Source organism: Phacochoerus africanus, chromosome 15 (genome assembly GCF_016906955.1).
Source record: "Phacochoerus africanus isolate WHEZ1 chromosome 15, ROS_Pafr_v1, whole genome shotgun sequence".
NCBI classification, from domain to species: Eukaryota; Metazoa; Chordata; class Mammalia; order Artiodactyla; family Suidae; genus Phacochoerus; species Phacochoerus africanus.
In genome coordinates this window covers 135,152,070-135,170,828 of record NC_062558.1, presented here as the reverse complement: position 1 = coordinate 135,170,828, position 18,759 = coordinate 135,152,070, and positions in this window count along the sequence as shown.

Genomic DNA, 18,759 nt, shown 5'->3' with positions numbered 1-18,759 from the left:
GGGAGCCTACATGTCTGGTTTTGTGTGGTTTCTAGTTTCCTTGGGTATCAGAAAAGCTTTCTGATTATGCAAATGTCACTCATGACTTCTTTTGGTACTTCTGTGGTTTAAGATTTTTACATTTAAATCTTTGAAGCATCTAATCTATTTCAGTGTAAACAGTGTGACAACGATGTAACTTTATGTTTTCCAAATGGCTAGACATCTGAGTTATCCATCATTGCCTCATCGATTTGAAATGCTGCTTTTATCATACATTAAACTTCTACATATGCTCGAGTCTATTCTGGACAGACACTGTATTCGGATCTATTGGCATTTCTATCTATTTCTTTTTTTTTTTTTTGTCTTTTTGCCTTTTCTCGAGCCACTCCCTCGGCATGTGGAGGTTCCCAGGCTAGGGGTCTAATCAGAGCTGTAGCCACTGGCCTACACCAGAGTCACAGCAATGTAGGATCTGAGCCGTGTCTGCGACCCACACCACAGCTCACGGCAACGCCAGATCCTTAACCCACTGAGCAAGGCCAGGGATCGAACCCGCAACCTCATGGTTCCCAGTCAGATTCGTTAACCACTGCACCACGACGGGAACTCCTTTTTTTTTTTTTTTTTTTTTCCTATCTATTTCTGAGTCAGTATGACACTTTTTAAAATGCTGAGGTTTTTAAATTTTGATGTTTGTTAGGTCAAGTTTTGTATGCCCCAAATAACCGAAGATTATTGAGTAAAAAGCAAAAGTTCCCTTTCTGACCAGCCACGGCTCTGGTCCCAAACCTTTCATCCCTGCTAGCAGTTTGGTCTGTGTCCTTGCAGATGCTGATCTATGTACTTACAGACTTGAAAACACGTGTAGGCTCAGCTGTACAGCATAAGGGGCTGATGCCTGGGCGGACAGTCCGTCAGAACACGTCAGGAAAGCTGTTAACTATTGAACTAGTCCCATACTAGTTGGTAAACTGCAGCAGCCCCGAGGCCTCTCAGGTAACTTACTCTGGGTTACCTCTGCTTCTCCCCAGCATAAAATGTATGACTGCATCAAACTTTGCATATGTGTTCACAAATAGCACTGCTCTATCATATGTGTGGGTGCTATTTTTGTCCTGTTTGATGTGAAGGTTATACCAGCTCTATTGAATGAGTCGGTAAACGTTCAGTCTTTTTTTTTTTTTTTTTAATTCTTTAGAACAGAATTAAATGTCTGCGAATTTAACAGAATTAATTTCAATGTCACAGGCATCATTGGTTCCTTTGGAAAACCTTGTTTATTAAACTATTTGGATCTGTTGCCTTTTTTTGGAGGGAGTTGGAGATGGAGATAAATAATTTTGACAGGCTGTTACATTTATCTAGACTTATTCTATTTAGGTTTTTTTTTTTTTAAATTCCCTTTGTTAAGAAAATTGTGATAATTTTTATTTCCCTAGAAATTTATTTTCCTGTTCATAGCCTGAGCAGTGGAGTCAAGCCGCATTGTCCATATCCTAGCTCCATCAATTACCAGGTTTTGTTTTTGTTTTTTTTTTAATAGATTTTCTTTTTTAGAGTCACACCCGTGGCATATGGAGGTTCCCAGGCTAGGGTTCAAATCGAAGCTACAACTGCCAGCCTACACCACAGCCGCAGCCACGCCAGATCTGAGCCCGTCTGCGACCTACATTATAGCTCACAGCAACGCCGGATCCTTAACCCACTGCGCAAGGCCAGGGATCGAACCTGCCACCTCATGGTTTCCAGTCGGATTCGTTTCCGCTGCGCCACGACCAGAACTCCTGACTTTACGTTGTATGGCTGGTTGTTTTCAGAAAGCTTGGCGCTCAGTTTCCCTCATCATCACTGTAGCGCGGTCCACGCGTGACAGTTAATGAATCACTGCTGATACCTTTTAATCAAAGACCATGGTTTCTTTAGACTCCTTTAGGTTTTGATCTCACGTCCTATTTCTGTTCCAGGATCCTGTCTGGGGTGTCACGGGCCATTTGGTCGTTGTGTCTCCTTGGGCTCCCCTTGGCTGGGATGGTTTCTCAGCCTTCTCCTGGTTTCTGACGACCTATACATTTTGGAGGAGTGCTGGTCAGGGGCTCCTATTGAAATCGGCGTGATTTTTTTCATAAGAGTGGAGTTATGGGTTCTTGGGAGGAAGATCAAAGAGAGAAAGTGCCCGTGTTCATCACGTCTTACCAAATGTACATATTCTCTGGGAGTTCCCATTGTGGGGCAGCGAAAACGAATCCAACTAATATCCATGAGGATGCGAGTTTGAGCCCTGGCCTTGCTTGGTGGGTTAACATCCAGCATTGCCGTGAGCTGTGGTGTAGGCTGCAGACACAGCTCAGATCCCAGTGTGGCTGTGGCTGTGGTGTAGGCTGACAGCTGCAGCTCCGATTCACCCCCTAGCCTGGGAACTTCCATATGCTGCAGGTGTGGCCCTAAAAACCAAAAAAAGTACGTATTTTCTGCATGATTTCTGATGTTGCTCTGGACCCCTTGGCTGAAGTAGTGCCTGAGAAGTTCCTCCACTGTACAGCTACTCTTTGTTGCCCCCTCTCCATTCTGTACGTTTTAGAAGGAAGTCACTCTGCTTAGCTGACCCTTAAGGAGTCGGGCGTTCTGCTATGCTTTTTTGAGGGCAGAGTATCTATCTCACGTGTTTGGCGTTCTTCTGCAAGAAAATTTATCTATTCTCCCCTATTTTAAGTCTCTTTTGTCATTTATTTACATCAACATGAACCTGAAGACATTTGTGTTATACTTTGAGTTGTAATTTTCTTGCTTAAATTGCTCCATCTTCAGCCTGTGGGAGTTTGATCCGCTGGTTCCTGTGTCTCTTTGGCACATCCCCGTTACTGGGGGACTTTTCCGTTTTTTGTTTTTTGGGTTTTTTTTTTTTTTTTTGTCTTTTTGCTATTTCTTTGGGCCGCTCCCGCAGCATATGGAGGTTCCCAGGCTAGGGGTCCAATCGGAGCTGTAGCCACCGGCCTACGCCAGGGCCACAGCAACGCGGGATCTGAGCCGCGTCTGCAACCTACACCACAGCTCACGGCAACGCCGGATCATTAACCCACCGAGCAAGGGCAGGGACTGAACCCGCAACCTCATGGTTCTTAGTCGGATTTGTTAACCACTGCGCCACGACGGGAACTCCCCGTTTATTTTTTAAAACACTAGCATGCTTTCTGGTCCTACAAGACACTCTGGGTTCATCTTGTGTGTTTCCTGCCCTAGTCCTAGAATCACCCCTTTCTCCAAGGAGCCCTGCTTCTTCTCAGTGGAGAAGGGGTATCAGACACCAAGATCTGGGCACTTGGCGTGTTTTTGCTGCTGGGGTGTTGTTTCTTTTTTCCTTTTCTTTTAACTTGGTATCTGCCCCTGGCTATGTCAACCAATGCTATTTTCATAGCTAGATCTTTCCAGAAATTTAGTGAACACAGACGAAGGTGGGTTAGGAAACAGACGAAGGTGAGGTCCTTTCTCGGGCCCCTGAGGCGTCTCTTTCAGTCCCTGGAGCAACCTGGAGGGTTTGGACTTCCATAGACTTAGGAGCTGGCCCTGAACGCCCCCCCCCCACCTTTCATGATCATCTTGAGGACATTCCAAACATTAGCCTTGAGGACGTTTTAAGGAACACCCGGGGGTCTGAATTTAAGTTGAAAATTCAACTGCTGTTATTTTTGCCCGTGTCAGTAACTTTATGGAGGGGACGAGGGAGTGAAGAGAGTGTCTAAGCAAAGCTGAGTTCTGCTGAGTGTGGGCAGTGACAGCTGCCACAACATACTCCTCTGCCTGGCAGCTGTTCCATTTCTCTTAACATAATTGGTGAGATGTCTTAAAACACCTTCTTATGAGGGGGAAAGGATGCACCTTTGCTCTTGGTAAATTTTCCCCATGACTTTGACTCTGTCCTGTCTCTTTTCTAATATTTTCTATACGCGTTCATCATTTTTCTACGGTTGGAATTGCCAGGGATTTCCCTATTTTGTCAGCTCTTTAGAAGAACCAGCGCCTGATGATCTTGATCAAGTTTACCTTTTTGCTTTGCTATTTTAGTCATTTCTCATTTTATCCTAGAGATGAGTCATTTCTCATTTTATCCTAGAGATGAGTTATGAATAAATGCATTTCCTTTTATTTTATGTTATTGTTCTTTTTGAAATTACTTGAGCTAAATGCTTAGTCATTTATTATTTTTCAGACTTCATTGTTTTCTAATAAATGTGTTTATGGCAATACAATTTCTTTTTAATAGTACTGTGGCCATGTCTCAACAACTTTAATTGGTAGTAATTTTGTTAGTTTCTAAATATTCTATCATTTAATTTCTACTTTCTTTTTATCTAGAAGAGAATTTTTAATGTCCAAAATTTTAGTTATTTTCTGTTTGAATTGAATTACAGTCAGAGAAAGTGGCATTTATGCTTTCTGCTTTGGGGAACTGAGATTTATTTATGGTATAAAGATAAACATTTTGAAATCTTACATGGTTTTGAGTAGAATGGCTATTTTTAATTTGTTGGGCACGTACTTCTGTATATATCAAGTAACTATTTGCAATTTTAAGTCCTATTTTTTCAAATGTGTTCCTAGTTATTTTTTTGATTTGTTGCTGTTGTAAATGGGATTTTTTTCTTTCATTATATTTGGTAATTGGCAATTGAATTTATGTGGTAAAGCCATTTGTTTTTACATATTAATTTTATAGCAGTCACCTTATTAAATTATATTTTTAATAATAGGTTTTAGTTTATTCGCTTGGGTACTCTATCAGTCACAGAATCTAAAATAATGATAACTTGCCTTCTCCTTTTTATAGTTTATATTTCTTACTTGATTTGCTTGTCTAATTGCATTGGCTAAAACTTCTAGTGTAATGATAATGAAATGATCTAGTATAATGATAGTGAAAGTAGCAATAGAGGCATCCTTGCTTTGTGCCTGTTTTTAAAATGAATGCAAGGCATTGACTTTGTTGTGGTAACAAAGTGTATTGTCCAGTTAGAAATTTATTTTTTTGCATATAATAGAAAGGCTTAGTAATAGAGATTCAAACAAAAAGTTCATTTTTCTCCAATAACAAGGAGGCTGGAAGTGGAGGGTGTTAGTTCATTCAGTGGCTCCACCTCGCTCAGTGTCTGAGTCTCTTGATTTTTCTCTCAATGCTACAAGGAGACCTCAGCAGCTCTGGGAATACATCTGTGTTCAAAATAGAGGAAAGGGAGTTCTCGTTGTGGCTCAGCAGTAACAAACCAGACTAGTATCCATGAGGACATGGGTTCGATCCCTGTCCCTGCTCAGTGGGTTGAGGATCTGTCATTGCTGTGAACTGCGGTGTAGGTCACAGATGCAGCTCCGATTTGACCCCTCATCTGGAAGTTCCATATGCTGTGGATGCTGTGGATGTGGTCCTAAAAAGACAAAAAAAAAAGAGGAAGGGCAGTGAATCCATGTTTGTCCTTTATCTGGAATGCAGACACTTTCCCAAAATCCCCAGCAGATATTCCTTTGGCAAGGGAGGCTGGGAATCTGGGGGACAGAAATATGATTGACTTTTCATTCAGGTTTTCAAATGTATTAACTGAGTTGTGCAAAATACTGTTTCTTCTAACTCACTTTGTATCTATGGTTATTTTTCTATTCTTACTTCTAATTTTCTGTTTTTATGCTTTCTCATTTTTTTCTTGGTTAGTCTATCAAGCAGTTTGCTTATTTTACTCTGGAGTTTTTCCTCTTAAAGAACCAGCTCTTGATTTTAAATATCAGTTCTTCCAGTTTGGTTTGCTCATTCTATCTGCATTTATCTTTATCAATTCCTGTCTTTTGCTGTTTGTGTTTATTTTGTTGTTATTTTCCTACACTTGATCTGGATGCCTAATTCATTTTGTTCATTTATTAATGATTGATAGTAAAATAATTTAAATGGAGGTTTTCATCCGGATACAGCTTTAGGTTTATGTTGCATTGTTTTTGTTTTTAACTGCTCTGCATTTATGGTTTCGATTTCTCCTTTGCCTTAAGAGTAGTTTAGGAAATATTTGGCCATCCACTAATAGTGGAGGGTTTTAATTTTTATTGTTCTCCTTTGCCGTTTAATTTTAGGTTTTTTTTTTTTTAATTGGTTAGAAAAGGTGTGTTTTTACGTTTTTTGAGGTTTTATCTGTTACCCAATTTTTGAAAAAAATATGGACACTTGAAAAGAAATTGTTATTAGTTATATTATTCAGACCCAGTGTGTGCATGTGTTCATTTACTTACACTGGTATATAGTAGTCACTAGTGCCTAAGAAAAGTGTGTTAAGTCTCCCCTTACTTCTTTATTTGAATTAGCTCATCCTCTTATTTCCTACAGTTTTAACTTTATTCTGATACTGTACTGTTTGGTACATAGAGATGAATGAAACATGTATTTTCACTTTGAATTGCGTGTCAGTTCTCAGCACTGTGATGCTTTTCTCCTTGAACTCACCTTAACATTAGTATTGCAGACCCTGCTTTCTTTTTCTTTTATTTGCAGCTGCCTGGAGTCTCTTTGGCCATTCTTTGATTTTCAAAGTTTGTTGCTAAGCATATATAGCTGACTTTAGTTTTTGATCCCATTTGCATTGATTTTTATAATAACTATGTTTCATTTCAATTTTGTACTTCTATTTAAAGTTTTCTGGGCTTTTTGTTTCCTTGATTTTTTTCTTTGTATTCTTTCTTTCACTATATATTTCGGCTTTTTTTTTTTATTGTTTATTGCTCTGGGAGGCATGTGGAAGATACAGTCTGTTTTAATTTCTAATGAATGGCTACTTTTACAACTGAAAACAGTTTTTTGGTTTTTTTGTTTTGTTTTGCTTTGTTTTTGCTTTTTAGGGCCATACCCATGGCATATGGAAGTTCCCAGGCTAGGGGTTGAATCGGAGGTACAACCGAGGCCTATACCACAGCCAGAGCAATGCTAGATCCAAGCTGCATCTGCGACCTACACCACAGCTCACGACAATGCCAGACCCTTGACCCATGGAGAGAGGCCAGGGATCAAACCTGCATCCTCATGGATCCTAGTCGGTCAGGTTCGTTAACTGCTGAGCCATGAAGAGGACTCCCCGAAAACAGTTTTTAAATCTTCATTTCTCAATTTAGAAAAATGAAACGTTATGATGAAATTAATGCCCTTACCTTTCTTTTGCTTGTTTTGCTTCTTTTCTTCCTTTTAATTGGTACATTCTGGTATATTTAATTGGTACTTATTTTAAATTCCAGTCTGTTATCATTATGTTTTTATTTTTGCACAAAACATTTACATTCTCTTTGTAATAGTACTTTTTTCATAATAGTTTTAAATTTTTTCATTAAAAATTTTAATTTTTTGCATACATATTTACCTTTTTTTTTTTTTGTCTTTTTAGAGCTGCACCCATGGCATATGGAGGTCCCCAGGCTAGGGGTCTAATTGGAGCTGTTACTGCCAGCCTACAGCAGAGCCACAGCGACACCAGATCTGAGCCACATCTTCCACCTTCACCACAGCTCATGGCAACGCTGGATGCTTAACCCACTGAGTGAGGCCAGGGATCAAACCCAACCCACAACCTCATGGTTCCTAGTCAGATTCGTTTCCTCTGCGCCGCAACAGCAACTCCTGCCTTCTGTTTTTAATAACACGGCTCCCATGATTATTTAACTGTATTCATGTGAATTCGGTGCCCACTCTAACCCTTTAGAGCTATGACTTCCTATTTTACCTCTCACTTCGTTAAGCAGACTTTTCTGATTCACGTATAAGGACAATGCAGCTCTTTCGTCCTGGCACACTTGCGAATGTCTTTGTGTTGTCATAACATGTGAATGACAGATTGGCTGCACTTCGAGACTTGGGTCCTTTTCCTCAGACTCTATAGAGGATGCCCCACTGTCTGTTGGCATTGACTCTCGCCACCCTGAACGCCAAGGCCGCCTTAACTTTTCGCATTCAGCGTCTCGTCCTATCTTTCTCTATGCTGAGTGTTCTTTATTTCTAAAGTTGAACAGGCTCCCCACACTATGTCTTCCTGTTGTTGATCATTGTTTTTGCATTTAACTTGGTGAGCCAGTTTGACCGCAGTGTGGCAGTTAACTTTATGCGTCAACTTGTCTTGATAGCTGGTGAAACATGTCTGAGTGTGTCTGTGAGTGTCTTTCCGAAAGAGATCAGCATTTGAATCAGACTGAGTAGGTAAGACCATCCTCAGCCGAGCCAGTGGGCCTCATCCAGTGGGCCTCATCCAGTCCTCCGGGAACCCGAAGAGACCCAAAAGGTGAGTGGGAGGGCAGACTGGTCCTCTTTGCTTCGGCTGAGGCATCCGTTTTCTCCTGCCCTCCAACACCAGCGGTCTTGATTCTCAGGCCTTTGGACTGAATCGTACCACCAGCTTTCTTGCTTCTCCAGCGTGCAGATAGCACATCATAGGAAGGTACAAGGTGGAAGACGACTTGGAACATGTATGGAACATGTGGATAAAAGTGATGGTTGTGGTGAGTGAGGGAAAGAACAGCATAACCTGAGGCTTGAGAGGTAAGCAGGAGACAGGGGCTTAGAGATCACACTCAGCGGTTGTGTTTTGTTTGGGTTTTAAGTTCAGTAGGAAATCATTGAATGGTTTTTATTCAAGGGACATGATCTGATGTTCGTTCAAAAAAATTCACCCTTGGAGTTCCTGACATGGCTCAGTGGACAACAAATCCGACTAGGAACCATGAGGTTGCAGCTTTGATCTCTGGCCTTGCTCAGTGGGTTAAGGATCTGGCGTTGCCGTGAGCTGTGGTGCCGTGAGCTGTAGGTCACTGTAGTGACCTACAGTCGCAGATGAGGCTCGGATCCCGAGTTGCTGTGGCTGTGGTGGAGGCCGGCGTCTACAGCTCCGATTAGACCCCTAGCTTGGGAACCTCCCTATGCTACTGGTGCGGCCCTAAAAAGACAGAAAAAAAAAAAATTCATCCTTGCTGAACATTGAGGAGGGACGGGACAGGACAGTGAGAATGAGTGGAACCAGTTGAGCTGCAAGTACAAGGGAAGCAAACCACATCTTCAGTCTTACACCGAAGGAGAATAGTCCAGTGTTTTTAGGTTAAATGTACCAGACGTGTTCACAACTACCAGCTAAATAGCTCTTCCTGCCTTTAAATCCCGAACAAGTCAATTAACAAGTTGTCTGAGTCTTTTTATGTTCGGTGTTTGTTTCCTTTCACGCCAGTGCTTTGTTAACTTCAAGCAGGAGTATTGTCCGGGTGGAAGATGATAAATAAATCACGAGCCCCTCTGCAGACACAGGTTGTGAAGCCTTTAACTTCAGCTTTAGCCAGTCAGCACGCATGGCCGTGTGCATCCCCATGGTTTGTTGACATCCCAGGCTAGTTCCAGAAGGGAAACCGCCCCAGGGTCCTTGCAGCTCCCTTGTGTTCCCCAGCTCCCCCTCGGTTATTACCAAGGTCACTGTGTCCTCACTTGCTCTGAGACTCTTTTCAGTTTTTCTTCCTCATTCTGCAGTCTCCGTTCCCTTTTTCCCGACCACCCACTCTGAATGTTGGGTCCTTCCATGTTTCCTGGGCCAGCTCTTTGCCAGGAAGGTAAACTTAAGTGGTTCAGCCTCCTCCCACACCCTGGCTGTTCTACGTCCCGCCTGCACCAAGTCCCAGGCTCCCACTTGCCCAGAAGTCAGGGGCACACTCAGGAACGATGCACGATGCACCGTGAGTCCTAAGGTAAGAGCCATACACATACTGCAACTTTGGGGTGACTCTTGGTTTTGATATTGTTGTGGTCTATGGAATTGAAAGACTTTGAGAGGTGTTTGAAAGCATTTCCTGACACTCATCTCTAGGTGTCTTGATTTCCAGTCATGGATAGAGAGAAAAGTGAGCCTGAGCCACGTGGGGAGGTAGACTGATCAGGAGGGACACAGTCTGCCTGACACGGGAGGACGGCATCGAGGACGCAGATTGTTCCGAAATAGGGGGAAACGCACCATCAAGTGCCCAATGAAACAAAATACAGTCTTCCCTCCATTTTTGTCATTGTCGCATTCTTGGACATTTCATTGTGTATGAAAACCGAGCAAAAGTATCTTGTGCTTACGTATTGAGCAGGGTTAGGCTCTAGGATTAGATAACCATGAGTGGGGTGTTTTCCTACCCGAATGTGCAATGGGACTTTTAGCGCTTATACCAAGTTGATGATGCTTTGTAAGTGGGACCATCCCACCCACTGCAGGACCTCGTAACCAAAAACCTGCCAGTGGTGCCAACCAATCACTGTAATGGCCCAAAATCACCAGTGCACATTTTCAAAATGCCCCCTAGGGGGTGGTACAACTCCCTCAAGAACTGCTGATTAAATAAGCTGAGTCCTCCTTGAGGACACCCTTCATAGATCGCAGGACGGATGAGCATCAAATGAGTTAATACCTATAAAGAGTTGGCAGCGATGCATGGCATGTCGTAAGCTCTGTACCTGTGTTTACTATATACATAGACGGTCAATGACCGTCTGCATGTGCCAAGTTTGTCTTGAGTTAATAAGCAGACGATTATGAGGGCGGGGCCCGTGTGACCTGCGGATTTTTTAATGGTGTTAAATATACACAACTTATGATGTGTCATTGATAAACAAAAGAGAGGAAGAATATATATTTAACCCATATCTTTGGTTTTATGTATAGGGACATTTAGGAAATTGGTCGTGTTTGCCCCTTCGGAGGGGACTGCATGCCTGAGGGATGGCCTCAGAGGAAGACTTCACACGGCACACATTTCGCAACCGGGGTATTTTGAACAACGTGAATGAAATGCCTCCTTCAAAATACGTAACAGAGGAGTTCCCATTGTGGCTCAGCAGAAACGAGTCCGACTAGGAACCATGCGGTTACAGGTTGATCCCGGGCCTCGCTCACTGGGTTAAGCATCTGGCGTTGCTGAGGCTGTGGTGTAGGTGGCTGTAGCTCCAATTTGACCCTTAGCCTGGAAACCTCCATATGCTGCGAGTGTGGCCCTAAAAAGAAGCAAAGAATAATAATAATAATTAATGATACATGCATACATTAAAAAAAAATTAAACAATTTCATTTAACACGTACTTCAGGATAACGAGATTCTGTGTGGTGATGAGACATGGATAGAATTTCCATCAGTGACAGTATCGTGTCCTTTATAACCAAACCAACCTTCTGTCGTTTTTCTGTTGCCTACTTGGTTCTCCATTCTCTGTTATTAAAGTCAGCGGCAACAATATTCCCTGATACACAATTTTCATTAAACTAGGATGGCACTTGTCTCATTGACATTCAAACCCAGCTCACTTCCTCCAATGCTTGGGTGTCTGGGACTTCGGAGGCTTGTAGGGAGTGAAAATTCAGAATACTGATCTTAACTCGTGGACCCGCCTGGAGAGCAGGACCACGGCCGCCGTGTAGCCCACAGATGGGAGAGCTGAGGCTGGCAGCACACGTGCCCAGTATAGCGGGCATAGCAAACGAGGGTTGAAGTATCTGGGAGTCTCAGGACCACAGACTCTCATGGGAAGGAAGCTTCAGAGAATATCCAGGTCACTCCTCTTCTCCTTCCCCGGCCCTGTTCCCCCTCTTCTGTCCTTCCGCGTCTGTTCCCTCTCCCTTCCTGCCCTCCTTCCTTCTTTAAGAGATAATGAAACAGAAGTTCAAAGAGAAGAACTTTGTTCCACGTCACCCAGCAAGTGAGTGGCAGAACTGGAATTCAGACCGACATCGTTCTCAGAAGGGTACAGGCTCTTTCCCCTCTGTCTTCTAGACCTTTCCAGGGGTCTGCTTTATTTCCCTTCCAGGGTGGAGGGCAGGGAGGGAGGGGAAGGGGGAGAGGGTGGGCGCAGAGGCTTTTCTGTCCTGCATCAAATTTTTAAAAACACTTGAGTGCATCTGAAGGACCCTCGTTTTCAAGCTGTGGCAATGTGACTGCAGGCTGGGGTTGAGATACAGGACTGAACCCTGTCCTGGCGTGAAGCATGATGCGGATGGGCTGAGAAGGGAGCCTTCAGGGCCCACCCGTGCTTGCCAAGCGCAAACAGGAAACACCATCTCAGCTCGGGTGTAAAGCCTCCTCTCCACGTTAACGTGTCGGAAGACTCAAGTCTGCCATTGTGCTCTGCAGCCCTTCTGTAACTCAAAGAACCTTTCCTACACATAACCTGTAAAAACCCTTATCTGCACAAGGGTCTTTGCCACAAAGAGTGAAGTGTAGGAGTTCCCCTTGTGGCTCAGTCGTTAACCAACCTGACTGGTATCCATGAAGGTGCATGTTCGATCCCTGGCCTTGCTTGTTGGGTTAAGGATCCAGCGTTGCCTTGAGCTGTGGGGTGGGTTGCAGACACGGCTCGGATCCCGAGCTGCTGTGGCTGTGGTGTAGGCCTGCAGCTGTAGCTCCAATTCGACCCCTAGCCTGGGGACCTCCCTATGCTGCGGGTGCAGCCCTAAAAAGACAAAAGATGAAAAACAAAACAAAAGAGTGAAGTCTAAACTGATACCCCAGGACCAAACTCATCATGGATTTGGGAAGCCCATAGGCCTCCCTTTCCGGCTGGGGGAGTGGAGACATCAGAAATTATCCCACGTTACTTCCAACCATTACTTACTTCCTGTAGGGCTTCCCTTTTTGGTCTCTTTTCTCTCTCCACTAAAAAGGATAAGATGATTAAAAAGATTCCCACGTCTATTTTCAAATTATGTCAGAAAAGTAGATTAAAGGTTTTGTGCCGAGGAAAACGGGGATAAATATTCAAACATAAATTATGGCAGTATTAATAATTGCACATTTGTGCTAAGTAACTAGAAAATTATTTGAGCATTAATTCCATTTACATATGTTCATTCAGATTTGTATCCCTGAAGCATGCACGTATTTGGGGTTTGGAACATTTAATCACTTAGTAAGCAGCCCTCAATGGGATTGCCATTTATTTATTGTCTTTATTGATTTTCCTACACAGGAGAACGCTTGTGGTGAATAGAAACTGACTGCTGAAGTGAAAGAACTCTATTTTTTCTAGTGCAGAACAAAAGTGTCTTTTTTTTTTAAAGAGCAACCTGTTCCCTTCAGATCATCCCAGCTCAGGGCCAGAATGCTGCTTCATTCATTTTTAGAAACTCTTTCCCATTATTATGGCATTGTGTTGTTTCTAGACAGACACATTACTATCTTGGTTTTCTGTTCAAGTTGAATTTTCAAAGGAAGTTTCTATCTGGAGCTCGGTGGAATCCCTAGGATCCCAGAAGCACATTTGGTTCTTAGCTGATACAGGGGACCCTCCCACAGGATGCCTGGAAGAACCTGGAACTCCCTTCATCCATCAGGCATACTGTCTTCCTTAATCTGTTTCCTGGATGACTTGTCTGTGAAGTTTTCTTTAAGCAAAGGACCTGGGAGTTCCTGTTGCGGCTCAGGGGGTCGAGAACCTGACTAGGGTCCATACCGACGCAGGTTCAATCCCTGGCCTTGCTCGGTGGATTAAGCTTTGCCGTGAGCTGTGGCGTAGGTTCCAGAGGTGGCTCAGATCTGGCATTGCTGTGGCTGTGGTGTAGTCCAGAGGCTGCAGCTCTGATTCGACCCCTAGCCTGGGAACTTCCATATGCCACAGGTACAGCCCTAAATAAATAAATACATAAATAAGAGGCCTGAAATAAGCCCAAAGTCCGAATACGGAAAACCCTGAGGCCTGAGAACACTCACTAAAACAGTCTGGGGTTCCCCAAGCCAGCTTAAGTGGAAAACGATTTCAAAGTTCAAGGATAACCTCTCAACTCCCACCCTTTAAACGTCAGCTATTCGTCCTTCCAAAGAACACAGGGTGGAAGGATGGGGGAGGTAATGGCGCAGGGGAGAGGCTTGGCCAGCGTAGGTGACAGAGATGAGTACTGACCAGGAGAAGGCACCTGACAGTCAGAGCTCCGTCTGGCTCTCCCAGACCATACGTTTCTTTGATGAAACCCAATCTCACCGAACACCAAACTCAATTATTCCAAGACCACCATTACATGAGACAAAGCCACGTTACACTTTTGTCTAAGCACAGGCAAAAAACGAGGTCCCTATGCCATCCACAAAATACCACACCCGCCCTCTCTCAGCCAATCTGAGTGACGGCGCCTCGTCACCATCACTGTGACAAGCCCCCCACAGGTGAGAATTAGATAGCTTTGTCTACGTAGGAAGATAACTGTAGATAAGGATCAATAGCCTTTGGCTAGAGATTTAGCATATCCTCCCTTGGAAGAGAGAGAAAAAAAAACGTAACAAGAAATAGCTAATTCAAAATCCAAATTCTGATTTTATAGGTGTAAAATATCCAGGCTGCTCCCAGATAAATACGACTTCCAGCCGTACTCAGCCAGCCGTGCTTTGTGCAGGATGTTCAGCGGCACTGCGCCTGTGAACAGGGGGAAAGGCCAGCCTTGAGGAAGGCTGTTTGCTTAGAAGAAAGCAGCACTAGTCATCTCCACCCCTTCCTGCTGTGTGCTGTCACCGAGAGCTTCAAGAGTTCAGTAATGACAGCTAGTCTAATCAGATAATGTAATTATGTTTTATTCTATAAGGTATCACCAGTGATCTATTTTGTTATCAGTTTTTCAACAAAGTTTTAATTATAGGAAGGAAAAATTTGTGTTAGAATCCTCTCCCTGTAGATACCAATCATAGAATGGTCCTGCCTTCTGACCCTCTAGTGTTTACAGTGCAGAGGAAACCCTGGATTCCTTAGCCCCACCCCCACACCATCCATCCAAAGTCCATAACAGGTTGTTTCCTGCGCCCTCTACTGAGACAGCCCCGCCCCCGGGTGTGGTCCCTCCATGCAGGGATAATAAACCTAACTCGTTCGGCCGCATCAGCATTCTTGGTGGGTTTTGATTGAAGGATATTGACAGCATCATCAGGGACAAATCATGTACCCTTGATGTAAAGTGATGATGTGTAGTCTTCCTCCCCAAACCCCATGACCCAGTAATAATGGTGAGAAAAGATCTGACAAACCACAATGGAGGGATGTATTACAAAATTCCTGACCAGTCCTCAACACGGTCAAAGTCAGAAAAACGAGGAAAGGCTGAGAAACTCACAGCCCAGAGAGGTCCAAGACCTAAAGGCTAAATGTAACGGGGTATCTTGGATGGGAAAAAGGCTGTGAAGGGAAAACGGATGAAATTGTGACGGAGAATAGAACTTAGTTAACAACCACACACGTGTTTTTGAGCTAGAGCTGCCTCCAGGGGACAATTTCAGTGAACCCTGATGATGGTCACGTTTCTCTCGCCATCCCTCCATGGTTTCCCTGAGTTGGCCATGTCCCGAAATTACCCTACCCAAAGCAATGAGGCGGATGCACCTGGGGCCTGTGCGGTCCTGTGGCTTGAGAAGCCAGGGAATAGATTCTCATCCTGCCAAGCGTTTCTTCCTAGAAAAGGATCCAGCCTTCAGCTACCCTCAAACCCCATGGACCAGGAAGATAATTAGGAATTGAGAGAGAGCTGGTTTCTCGGGGCACATTATGACACAACACAGCTGTAGCCCAGTGAGAACACGGCTTGATGGTCATCTGCATGTACCTACGGAAAGACACATCACCACCCCCCCCCCCCACTGCCTTGTTTGTAGGATGGGAGGTCTGCAGCAGGGGTCCTTCTGCCCAAGGTCACTCGTGGCAATAGAATGAGACCAAGTTTGGTTCAAAAGCAAAGGAAGGCTTTATTCTTTGATCAGAGAACAGGGAGGTGCAGGCCGTCCTCCACGGCTTGGTGGGCGGGGCTGCGGTAGGGCTCTCTGGGGGAGGAGGGAAGGGGGCGGGGTTCCCGTGGGGCGGGGCTCTCACAAGACGCGCCTCTTGAGGGGCGGGGCCGGGCAGCCGCACTGCTCATGCTCCGGACCTCAGTCCCGCGCAGCCTCCCTGCGCCTCCGCCATCTTGGGTCAAGGGGCGTGCGGTGTCCGCGCAGGCGTCTTGCTCTGGGAACTCTGGTCTGAAGCTCCAAGTGTGAGGCCTCTGCACCTGGCCTCCTATGAGCAAGTGACACCGGACTGAGCACCGAGGAGGAAAAAAGGTTAGACTTGACTTTGCTACCCAGACTGTTTTCATTTCCCAGGGACGCTTAATGGTCTTTGCTGGTGAGATACGCACGTAGACGCAAGGGAAAGATGGGATGAGTTAGCTTTTGTCCAGGTGCCTAAGACGGGTGATGCTCAGTGCGTGTGCGTTTGCTCTGCGCCTTTCCTACTTAGAGAATTAGCATGAGTGGTTCCATCTCGTGAAGAGTTAAGCATTTGTAAGAAGGCCGCATTCGTGCACTTATAGAACCGCATTGCTGCCATGAGGAGTGAAGAATCTTTTATGCTATTAACCTGTGTAAATTTTAGAGTTTTTAAAAATAGTAAGTTATATAGGTCACTGCGTTGTACCTGTAACTAATTGCAACATTAGCTATCAAATTCTCATTGTTGGGCTAATTTATCTTTAAGGACTCAAGAATGCAATCCGAGTAATTGCTACCTGTGCCGTATTTCATTTACGGTCTCTGAGTCATGCATCTTCTTTCTATAACTGAAAACATTTAATGCAATTAACTCAAGAGGTCTGCCACATATGTTGTATAACTAAACTTAACTCAGATTGCATAAATGTGTGCTGTATTTTATGACTGCATCCTGGAATTCTCACACAAAATATGACATCTCCTAGTAACACTGGTTGGTGGGGGAGGATCAAGAAGAATTATGCTTTTCTTTTCTTCATCCTAATGAAGGTTTCATTAAGTTTTTTCTTCAGCTGGAGGTAGAAACCCTTGAAATAGCTTTGCAATGTGTCTCTTAATTTTTTTGGAACTCCTGAATTATATAAACACACCTTGCTTCTACTTGATTTTGATTGCGTTCTTGGCCTAGTTTTCCTGCAAGCATTTGGTAAGATCGAATAGTTTTTAGTTGTGTTTTCTCGCTGTGTCTGTGCTAATCTACTAATGGTTGGTTTTTGAAGCATTGCTACAGTCTACCGTCTTTATCTTTGGCTGGATTTTTAAAGGGGTATTTTATTGCCTTTCATTACCATTCACAGTAGCTTCTGGGCACTGTCATTCCAGCAGCCTAATGCATATCCCCGCGTGCCCCTCGCTGGGCCCTCTGTTCTTAGAATCTCCTGCCTTCCCCAGGAGCCACATCTTATTCCTCCAACAGCTCTGTGTTTTGGCACACTCTCGATTTTTCATTTTAGGCAAGTTGTTAAAGTTTCAGTGTGAGAGATAATGCCTATTAAGGTGGGGATAAACTCCTCGATGCCTGTGATGATTTAATTTGCACAGTACGTTCCCAGCCTTTGCCTAGACTGCAGCATGACCAGTGATGTCACATCCCATGTGTGTGGCTATTGTGGAGTTGAGGCTTTCTCTAGTCATGACACCGTGATGCCCACCTCCTCACCTGTCAGGGGGCGGCAGTGTCCTTTTGCAAGGCATGTACTGAAGTTACACAGATGCGTTGTTTCTCATGGTGGACGTCTTTGTGTTGTTCTTGGACAGAACTGAATGGAAGCCCATGGTCACTAGATGTAGGCAGCGCACCTGCCTTAGCTTTGTGCTGCCCAGATTGGCTTAGCTGCAGGAAGAGACCTCACGTTCAGATGAGTGCCACAAATATTCCTTGACTGTCTGTAATGCACCCACCACCAACCACTGAGATGGCTGTGGCACAGAAGTAAGAAAAGCCCCGTGTCGTTAAGGAACTGGTATTCTCGTATATTCATTTGCTTGAAAGTTGCCATTTCTGTCCTCGTTCATTCATTCAAGAAATGTGTGTTGTGGAGTTGTCACTGTGGCGCAATGGGGATTGGTGGCATCTTGGAAATGATGGGATGCTGATTTGATCCCTGGCCCAGCACAGTGAGTTAAGGATCTGCGGCTTAGGACACAACTGTGGCTCGGATCTGATCCCTGGCCCAGGAACACCAGATGCCACGGAGGTGACCAAAAAAAGAAAAGAGAAACATTCCAGGAGTTCCCTGGTGGTGCAGCGGGTTAAGGATTTGGTATTGTCACTGCTGTGGCACAGTTTCAATCCCTGGCCTGAGAACTTCCATATGCTGTTGGTGTGGCCAAAAACAAGAAAGGAAGCCTATGTTTTGTGCCTACTGTAGGCCAAGCACTGAGCTTGGTGCTGTGGATACAGAGGTGAGCAGGGCCCAAGAGACATCATTCCTGCCCTCATGGAATTTAAATTGAGCCCTCTTTCTCGGGAAAAGACCCAGCAGAAAGCAGCTTAACTTATATCACTAGCCCTGCAGGCAGCATGCAGTTTTAAAGAATAGCATTCAAGGAAAAATCGAAATGCCTCCTTCATATCTGATAGCCTGATGACCACGGGACTGTTGCGGCTGCTTCAGTGTCTGATGGTAAATGCAGACTTCTCTCCCTCACTCTCATATGTACACTGTACCTGGCTTTCTCTGTATAGCTCATCAAGTGGAGAAAGCGTTGAACTATTTAGTTGCCATGTCCTAGAAGGGGGCTGGCCTGTGGTTTTATTTTGAGACAAAAAAGCGTGGCTTGCTACATGAATGGATAGGGAACGGAACACTTTCCCAGTTGTTTTAGGGTAGATGGAGAGAGAAAGCAGCAAAGAGATTTTGTAGAACTCTTGGAAACTGGTTATTTTAAACTACTCTCAGGCTACCCTCCAGATTAATTTGGTGTGCGATAAGACTTTTTGACCAAAATTAGCATTTGGTTATAATTAATGCTCTTTAA